At 37.5% G+C, this 10,854-nt stretch overlaps 1 pseudogene across 1 annotated transcript; it reads right to left on the bottom strand.

The window, feature by feature from the left end:
• Positions 1-263: 263 nt before the first annotated feature.
• Positions 264-1,335, bottom strand: LOC100963727 (annotated as a pseudogene). The gene has a single exon (XR_001161282.2). The product of XR_001161282.2 is annotated as a receptor of activated protein C kinase 1 pseudogene (transcript).
• Positions 1,336-10,854: the final 9,519 nt, after the last annotated feature.

Below are 10,854 nucleotides of genomic sequence, written 5' to 3'. Positions count from 1 at the left end.
TTCTAAGCAGAAGCAAGATATTATATGATTTCACACTTGTAGAAAAATTTCAAGAATAACATTTGTTTTATCATATTCTGCCTATACATACAAAAACATATGTACACATATTTTTTTCTGACTCACTGGAGATAGGTTGCATCAATTATGCCTCTTCTCCCTTGATATTTCATTGTGTATTTACTAGGAATCATGATTTTCTTTGATCTAACCATACCACTGTTATCAAAACCTATGAATTTAACATCGATAAATTCTTTTTTTTTTCAGACAAACCAGTTTTTTATTGTGCCATAATTTCTAGCGCGTACCAATGGTCACCTGCCACACTCGCACCAAGTTGTCCATGTAGCCAGCAAACAGAGTCTGACCATCAGCAGCCCATGCCAGAGAGGTGCACTGAGGTGGCTCTACCTTGCTGCTGGTATTGATTACTTCTTTCTTCAGCTCATCTACAATGATCTTGCCCTCTAAGTCCCAAATCTTAATGCTGGAGCCAGTGGCAGCACAGAGCCAGTAGCGGTTGGGGCTGAACCACAGGGCATTGATGATGTCCCTACCATCTAGTGTATGAAGGTGCTTGCCTTCATTGAGATCTCAGAGCATGGCCTGGCCATCCTTGCCTCCAGAAGCACAGAGGGACCCATCTGGCGAAACAGTCACTGTGTTCAGATAGCTGGTATGGCCAAAGTGATTGGTCTTTAGCTGGCAATTAGCCAGATTCCACACCTTAACCAGCTTGTCCCAGCCACAAGAGACGATGATAGGGTTGCTGCTGTTGGGTGAGAAGCAGACAAAAGACACCCACTCTGAGTGGCTCTCATCCTGCACTGTGTGTTGCACTCATCCAAGGTGTTCCACAACTTAATGGTTTTCAATCTGCCAGTTGTCAGAGGAGAAGGCCACACTCAGCATGTCCTTTGTATGGCCTACAAATCGTCTTGTGGTGGCGCCCATTGTGAGGTCCCAGAGGCACAGGGTTCCATCCCAGGAGCCTGAGAGTGCAAACTGGCCATCTGAGGAGATGACCACATCACTAACAAAGTGGGAGTGGCCCCAGAGAGCACGCTGCAGGATGCCATAGTTGGTTTCATCTCTGGTCAGCTTCCATATGATGATGGTCTTATCTCGAGAGGCGGACAATATCACGTCCAGGAATCGCAGGGTAGTAGCGATCTGGGTTACCCACCCATTGTGGCCCTTGAGAGTGCCATGAAGGGTCATCTGCTCAGTCATGGTAGCATCAGGTGCAAGTGTCGCCTCAGCGACGAGGATGGCACCAGATAGCTGAAAGAGACAAGCACCATGACCACTCCAGCTGCCGCCCTACAAAGAAGAAGAACATTGATAAATTCTATTATGCAGTACTTATCGTATGTCAAATATCAAAATTTATATCCACATACTGCACATTATGTTTTTATTCTTTAATTTGGAATATTCTTTAGTTTTTTAGCCTGGCCTTATGATACTGATGTTTTTGAAGACCAAAGGCACTTATTTTATACAATACTCCCCAATTTTGGTTTCTCAGACATTTCCTCATGAAATAAATGCAGAGGTTATACATTAAGAGAGTAGATATTATAAGTGACATAGAAGTATTTTAGACTGTCACATCTAGAGGCATGTGATAGTTATCTGCCCCCCACTGAAGATATTATTAATAGTTTTAGTCATTAGATTTACTACGATGGTTGCAAATGGCAACAGTTACTAAATAAATAAATGAGCAATAACAACAAGTCCTCAAGGAATGGGAGTACCTGCATACAAATTTGCTACAATATGTGACCAAAAATGTCCAGTTTGCAACAACAATAAAATACAAGGCAAGCAAAAAAACAGAAAGGTACGGCGTGGCACCTGTGGCTCAAGGAGTAGGGCACCAGCCCCAGATACCGGAGGTGGTGAGTTTGAACCCAGCCCTGGCCAAAAATTGCACCGGAAAAAAAAAAAAAAACCCAGAAAGGTATGACTCATCAGGAAAAGAGCAGGCAACCAAAACTGCCTCTGGGAATAGAATTAACATATAATGAAAAAACTTCAAATTACCCATCCTGTACAGTTCATGAACCTAAATGAAAATGTGTTTAAATAAAAGAGAAGGTATAAAGACAATGTTGCACCAAATATAGAATATCTATAAAGAGATAGAAATTATAGAAAATAACCAAATGGAAATTTTGGAATTGAAAGGTACAATGAATGAATTTAAAAAATACTCACTAGAAAGGCTCAAAAGTAGATTTGAACTGTAAGAGGAAACAATTTGAAGATAGACCAATAGAAAGTATGCAAGCCAAAGAACAAACAGAAGAATGAAGAAACATGGAGAGCCCAGAGAAATGTGGGACACCATTGTTTGCACCAACTATACATAATACAGTACTAGAAGGAGAGGAAAGAAAGGAGTAGAAAAATATTCAAAGAAATAATGGGTGAAAACTTACTAAATTTATTGAAAAGCAATAATCTACACACATAAGAAGCTCAATGAACTCCAAGAAGGATAAATATGAAGAGAGCCAAAACAGACATATGAGAATAAAAGACGCTGAAAGTTAAATACAGGAGAAAATCATGAAAGCAGCAACAGAACACAGACTCCTCATGTACAACAGAACACCAATAAGATTAACAGCTGACTTCTTAGCAAAAAAAAAAAAAACATTAGAGATGAGAAGGAGTGTGATAATATATTAAGAGTTCAAAGAAAAAAACCCTCAAGATTCAGAAAAAAGCTTTCAAAAGTGAAAAGTGAAATAAAGGCAATAAAACCACAGAAAGGGGAAAGAGGGAATAAAATTATAGGGAGTAATATGCCTAAGTGTCACTGAAATTAAGCTCCTAAAAAGCTGAAGCTGATTCTGATAAAATGTATATAAAAAACCTTACAGCACAATTTTTTTAAACTCAAAAAACAGTGGAAAAATTATTAAATTAAAACGATGCCTTTGAAAATATTGACAATAAAGAAGGAATTGAGGAACCAAAAGACATGACACATATGGAAAGCAAAAAGTAAAACAGTAGAAGTAATCTATCAATAATGACATCAAATGTGAATAGATCAAATGGTCCAATTAAAACGCAGAGATTATCAGACTAGATTAAGGAAAAAAAACATTATCCAAATATAGACTGTCTTGAGGAGACTCACGTAGATTCAAAGATGCAAATAGATTAAAAGTAAAAGGATGGAAAAAGATATGTCATGCAATAGTAACCACAAGATAGTTGGAGTAGCTATACTAGTATCAGATGAAATGAACTTTAAAACAAAAACTGTTGTTGGAAATTAAAAGGGTCTTTTTATAATGATAAAAGCTTGGATCAATTCATCAGGAAATATTCCAATTGTAAACATATGTGCATTTAATAAAAGAGGATCAAAATATGTGATATTAATACAAAAACTGACCAAAATTAAGTAAGTAGATAATAATAAACTAAGCCTGAATAGTTGGAGACTTCACTTTCAATATAGATAGCCAATCAAGTAGGAAACACAAGACACAAACAACAGAATAAACTATGCCTTACACACATCTATAGAATACCCTACCCTACAACAAAATATACATTCTTCTCTAGTTTATATGAAACATTCTCCAGATAGACCATATGCTATGCCATAAAACAATAAATTTGAAAGAACAGAAATAATACAGAGTAGGTTCTTTGACCATATGGAATGAAATTAGCAGTCCATAGCAGGAAAGAATTTAGAAAACTCACAGATATGTGGAAATTAAATAACATACCTAAATAATGAATGGGTCAAAAAATAAAGCAGAAGAGGAATCAAAAATATTTTGAGGTGGCTCGGCACCTGTAGCAAAGTGGTTATGGCACCAGCCACATACACCAAGGCTGGTGGGTTCAAACTCAGCCTGGGGTAGTTAAACAACAATGACAACTACAACAACAACAATAACAAAAAATAGCTAGGCATCCTGCAGGTGCCTGTACTTCCAGCTACTTGGGAGGGTAAGCCAAGAGAATTGCTTAAGTTCAAAAGTTTGAGGTTGCTGTGAGTTGTGATGCCATAGCACTCTACCGAGGGCAACATAGCGAGACTCTGTCACAAAAAAAAAAAAAAAAAAAAAAAATATATATATATATATATATACACACACACACACACACACACTCATATAGACTGATGCCATCCGTTTCAAATCCAGCCCAGGCCAGCTAAAACAACAATGACAACTGCAACAACAACAAAAAAAAAAGCCAGGTGTTGTGGTGGATGCCTGTAGTCCCAGCTACTTGGGAGGTTGAGGCAAGAGAATCACTTAAGCCCAAAAGTTTGATGTTGCTGTGAGCTGTGATGCCATAGCACTCTACCCAGAACAACAACTTGAGACACTATCTCAAAAGCAAAGAAAGACAAAAATATGTGAAGTAATACATATGTTAATCTACTTTATTTAGCCATTCTACAACATATACCTATTTTAAAGCATCATATTGTATGCTATGAATATATGTAATTTTATTTTGTCAATTTTAAAAATAATTTTCAAAAAGAAAAACAAAAAATCTGAAATCAATAACCTAAGCTTCCATCCTAAACCTCTGGAAAAAGAAGAGCAAACTAAGCCTGAAGCAAGGACAAGGAAGAAATTATAAAGAGTAGAGCAGAAATTAATATGAGAAAAGTAATAGAGAAAATCAATGACACCAAAGCTGGTCCTTTCAGGTAGTTTCACTGTTGAATTCTACCAAACATCTCACAAAAAATTAGTACCAATTCATCACAAGCTCTTCCAAAAAACAGAAGGGCAGGAACAAGTCTCAATTCATTTTATGAAAACACTATTATACTAGAAAAGGATGTGACAAGAAAAAAAAAAAACCAATCTCATCTGAATGTAGTTATTAAAATAATCAACAAAACACTACAAAACTGAATCCAGCAGTTTATAAAAAGAATTATACACCCTTCATAAGGACATTTGCACTAGATTGTTTATCACAGCTCAATTTACAATTGCTAAAATGTGGAAATAACCTAAATGCCCACCAACCTAGGAATGAATTAACAAGCTGTGGTATACCATTGGATACTATTCAGCCATTAAAAAAGATGGAAACTTTACATCTTTTGTATTAACCTGGATTGAGGTAGAACACATTTTTCTTAGTAAAGCATCACAAGAATGGAGAAGAAAAACATCCAATCTATTGAATTCTAATATGAAGGCAGTAAATGATCTAATACAAGGTGGGGTTAGAGGAATGAGGGATGGGGAGAGGGAGGAAGGGAGAGACATGGGAGGGTCACAGTATATGGCACACCTCTTGGGGCCAGGACACAATTACAAGAGTGATTCTGCAGAACAACAGCAACCACTGTAACCTAATTTTCTGTACCCTCAATGAATCCCAGACAATAAATAAATAAATAACAACAACAACAACAAAAAAGAATTATAAACCTTGACCAACTGAGATTTCATCCAGGAATTCAAGGTTGGTTTGGCATCTAAAAATCAATTAATCCAATACAGTATAATATTAAAATAAAACATTAAAGTTGCATAATCATCTTAATAGATCCCAATAAAACCTCTACCAAACTCCAACAACCTTTCATAAAATACTCAAAAACTAGGAATAGAAGGGTACTTCTTGAATCTGATAAAGGACATCTATAAAAAGTGACAGCTACCATCATACTTACTGGTGAAAGACTAGATGCTTTCCTGCTAGGATTAGAAACAAGACAAGGATGTCCTCTTCTGGTACTTCTATTCAACAATGTACTGAAGGTTACAGCCGTTTTACTCACAGATGACAATTTTTTATATAGAACCCTAGGGAATGCACTTAAAAAAAAAAACAAAAACTTAAAACCTAAAAACAAGCTCAGTGAGTTGCAGGATACAAGATTAGTATACAAAAATCAATTGTCTTTCTGAATAATCCAGACAACAAATAATCCAGAAATGAAATTAAGAAAACTATAGTATCAAAAAACTACGTAGGGATAAATTTAAGAAGTGCTACACTAAACTTTGAAAAACTAGAAAACATTTTTGATATTAAAGAGCTAAATAACTGGAAAAACATCCCAGGTTCATGGATCAGAGGATTTAATAGTCTTCAAACTTATTCAGATTCAATGAGATCTCTATCAGAATGACTCCTTCATAAATAATGACAAACTGGTTCTAAAATTCATATAGAACTGAAAGGGACCCAGAATAGCCAGGACAATCTTGTAAAAGATCAAAGTAGCAGAATTCACCATTTTTAAAATTTATTACAAAGCAATCATAATCAAGACAGGTTGGACAGGCACAAGGACAGACGTATACATCAATGAAACAGACCTGAGTCCAGATATAAACCCACACATCAATGGTCAACTCATTTTTGACAAGGGTGCCAAAGCCATCCAATGGGAATGAACAGTCTTTTCAATACATGTTACTAGCAAGATTGGACAGTCAGAGGCTGTATAGCGTGCAGTGATTTCTTATTGTAGGTTTAATTTTATTTGCCTAATGGTAAATGATACTAACCATCTTTTCATGCACTTGTTATTTATATATCCTGTGTGTTGAAAATTCACTTCATATCTTTTGCCCTTCCCTAACTGGACTGTTCCCTTACAGGTGAGTTTGAGAGCCCTTCATATATTCTAGGTATTACTCCCTTGTTGCATATGTGGTTTGTAAATATTTTCTCATGGGAGATAGCTTATCATTCAGGCTCTCAACATTGTATCAGAAAAATTCTTAATTTTGATGAAACCCTATTTATCCACTTTCCCTTTATTGATAATGCTTTTGGTGCCAACTCTAAGAACTTTGCTACCCTTCAATCCCAGAGATTTTTCTCCTCTGTTTTCTCTAACAGATTTATAGTTTTACATTTTACATTTCAGTTCGCCATCCATTTTGAGTTGATATTTTACAAGATGTGCAGCTGAAGTTAGGGTTTTCTTGCCCCCTATGAATATTTACTTCCTCTAGCAATATTTGTTGAAAAGGCTATCTTTCCTCTATTGAACGGTTTTTGCAACTTTCTCAACTATTAGATGGACATACTTGTATGGCTCCATTTGGGGCTTTTGTATTGTTTTACTAGTCTATGTTTATCTGCCCACAATACCACAGTTTTGATTACTGTAGCTATAACATATTGAAATCAAGTAGATGGATTATTCCCACTTTACTCTCCTTTAAAAAATGTTTTAGCTATTCTAATTCATTTGCGTTTCCATGAAATTTTAGAATAAAATTGTCTAAATCTACAAAAATATTGCTGAGAGTTTTACTGGTAGTTCATTAAATCTGTATTTCATCTGGGTGAGAGTTGACATCTTTACTATGCTGAGCAGCCTGAGTATTCCAATCCATGAGCACAACATACCTTTTCATTTATTTATCATCTTATGTGACTTTTATCAGCATATAAACACTGCATATGTTTTGTTAGCTTTGCATCTCAGCATTTCTTTCCTTTTTTTTTACTTTTGGGAGCAATGATAAATAGTACTTTTGCTATTGTGAGTCTATCCCAATAGAGTTCAGTTTTATAAACTGATCTGTGTCTTGAAACCTTAGTGAATTCATATACTAGTTTTAGGTGGCTTTTCTGTAGATTCTTTGGGATGTTCTAGGTAGTCTATTATGTCACCTGTAAATAGGAACCAATTTTGTTTCTTCCCTTCCATATGCCTTTAATTTCCTTTTCTATGCACTGGCTGGAACATCACCACTGTGCTGAATAAGAGTGATAAGAATAGACACCCTTGCCTTCCACCTGATCTGAGAAGGAAAGCATTCAGTATAATGTTAAGTATGGTTTTTATTGCAATTGTTTTGGAGAGTTTTTGTCATGAATAAGTGGTAAATTTTGGCTAATCCTTTTTCTGTGTCAATTTATATGATGATGTGACTTATGTTTTGTAGCCTGGCCAGGAAGGAGACATGAAGATGAGAACACCATCACAGGCTGGGGAAGGTGGATGTCTAGTCTGCCACCCAGTATTTACTGGCACGGGTTATATTTGGTTGAAGCTCCTTACTTTTTTGTCTTTCCTATGTCCATGTTTTCTAACCAGACGTTAATTCTTGAGGGGAATATTGATACACACACTAGTAGGTATAAATCAGGGAAGCCAAGACTTTAAGTCCCTAGGCTGATTCAAAATTTATTATCAAATTTATCTCTGAATATATCAAATAGTCCCCTGAAATGGCCAATTTTAACCATAATTAAAGGTTTCTCTCAGCAACAATCCACTACCCTTACAGTTCTCAATTAGCCTTGGTGAAACTATACCATTGGGAAAGATAGGAGCATAAATGTAATAATAAAACATATAAGAAGCAAGTGTCCATCCCAGTGGAGGGGAGGCTTACCTATGAAAAGTCAAACAGATAAAGTGTTGTTTTTGTACTTTTCATCTCCATATCCTAACAGATGGCTGTTGTTAACAATAGGCCTGATAGCCTACAGTCCCAATTCAAACAAGTGAAAATAGAAGTCAGTTCTAGAGAATATAAAAATAATACTCAGGAGAGTTTTTGTAAGGTTGATCCAAGGCCAAGTTTTTTAGAAGGATGTCATTCTAAAAATGTCCTTACTCTTCAGAGCCAACTGAAGTGAGGGGCTCATCAGACCAATGCCTACAGTCTTCTCATAGACCTCCCTTAGAGAAAAACAATATAGAAGACATCAGAATGAAAAGTAAAAAGGAACAGGAGACAATGATACAAGCAGAATTTAACTAAAAGACAAAATAATACAATCAGGATTCAACATTTTATTCTTTTTTTTTTTTTTTTTTTAGACAGAGCCTCAAGCTGTCCCCCTGGGTAGAGTGCCGTGGCATTACAGCTCACAGCAACCTCCAACTCCTGGGCTCAAGCGAGTCTCTTGCCTCCGCCTCCCAAGTAGCTGGGACCACAGGCGCCCGCCACAACGTCTGGCTATTTTTTGGTTGCAGCCATCATTGTTGTCTGGCGGGTCCGGGCTGGGGATTCGAACCCGCCACCTTAGGTGTACATGGCTGGCGCCTTAGCCGGTTGAGCTATCGGCGCCGAGCCCAACATTTTATTCTTAATCCTAGGAGTAAAAAACTAAATTTCTGTTAAATGATCCCATGAAATGGTTCAGATTCAGTGTGAATCTGGTCATTACAGGCGAGATGGCTTTAAGCAGTCTCACATGTGCACAGGATTACCATGCTAACTAAGCATCCTGGCTTCTCTGTAACAGGCATCTCAGCAGAATCTCTGTGAGACCTCCAAATTATAGAAGCCCACCAACGGAAGATCAACAGCAATATGCCTAAGTCACATACATCTAGCTTACTGCATCAGGAAAGACTCCTCTACCCCCACTATGGACAAAGCTTAGGGGAACTGTCAGTGAGGCAAGTTAGGAAGAGCTTTTGAACAGGTATTACCACTTGGGTTGAGTAGTTTTAATGTATATCCTGCAACGTAGGAACTGATGGAATAGGTAGGATTAGAGAAGTCAGAGCCATTTACTTGATAAGAATTCAACATTTTATTCTTAAAATTGAGCCTGCCTTGGTCAGGTTCAAAGCAAAATTTTTTCTAAGATACAATGTTTCTTGTGGGTCTACTCAGGCCATAGTCTATTATTGTGGCCTTTCCGTTAAAGCCTTAAAGAGGATACTTGGGCTATTGGTCCATTATTGTAGTCTATGAGTCAGGGGTCCTCAAACTTTTTAAACAGGGGGCCAGTTCACTGTTCCTCAGACCGTTGGAGGGCCAGACTGTGGGCCCGAGTACAAGTCAGCGGCTAAGCAGGACGGGCAGTGGCGGCAAAAACACCCAGCAGGCTGGATAAATGTCCTAGGCAGGCCACATGTGGCCCGTGGGCCATAGTTTGAGGACTCCTGGTTAAGATCTTCAAGTGCACATCAGCTTATTTCTGAATCTCTTAATTTACTTTATACCTCATTTTTTATATTCATACATAGCCATACATAGCCATACCTCATTTATCTAGAAATAGTGATTCTGGTAGCTACTAGTATATCTGAAATACATATCTTGACAGTTAACTTTTCATGAATTAATTTCCATATTTGTCAAATGAAGAAATGGGCCCCTTCTTACTCTTAACATCCTATGACTTTAAGTCAAAAAGCAAAACACATGAACAGATGGTTCGCAAGAAAAGTAATACAAGTGTCTCTTAAAAATCTAAGAAACTGCTTAGGCATAAAAGAGATACAAACTAAAACTATAAATTTGGGTGGCGCCTGTGGCTCAAAGGAGTAGGGTGCCAGCCCCATATGCCGGAGGTGGTGGGTTCAAACCCAGCCTCGGCCAAAAAAAGAAAACTATAAATGTAATAATATGCTGTACAAGCAAAGGTATAAGGAAAGAAGTATCTTAAAGAATTGCTAGTGGAGGGCAGTGCCTATGGCTCAAAGGACTAGGGCACCAGCCCCATATACTGGAGGTGGCAGGTTCAAACCCAGCCCTAGCCAAAAAAAAAAAAAACCTGAAAAAGAATTGCTAGTGGAATTTGAAATTTGAATAACCTTAAGGAAATGTAGTTTGGCAATAGCTATCAAAATTTTAGTACAGGGGCTCAGCACCTATGGCTCAGTGGTTAGGGTGCCAGCCACATACACCAGTGCTGGCGGGTTCGAAACTGGCCTGGGTCTGCTAAACAATAATGACAACTAAAACAAACAAACAAAAATAGCCGGGGATTGTGGTGGGCGCCTGTAGTCCCAGCTACTTGGGAGGCTGAGGCAAGAGAATCGCTTAAGCCCAAGAATTTGAGGTTGCTGTGAGCTGAGATGCCACACTACTCTACTGAGGGCAAAATAGTGAGACTCTG

Source organism: Otolemur garnettii, unplaced genomic scaffold (assembly GCF_000181295.1).
Source record: "Otolemur garnettii isolate 467f Iridium unplaced genomic scaffold, OtoGar3 scaffold00035, whole genome shotgun sequence".
In the NCBI taxonomy this organism is placed as follows: Eukaryota; Metazoa; Chordata; class Mammalia; order Primates; family Galagidae; genus Otolemur; species Otolemur garnettii.
Note: the sequence above shows the minus strand (reverse complement) of the source record. Positions and strands in the feature narration are given on the sequence as shown.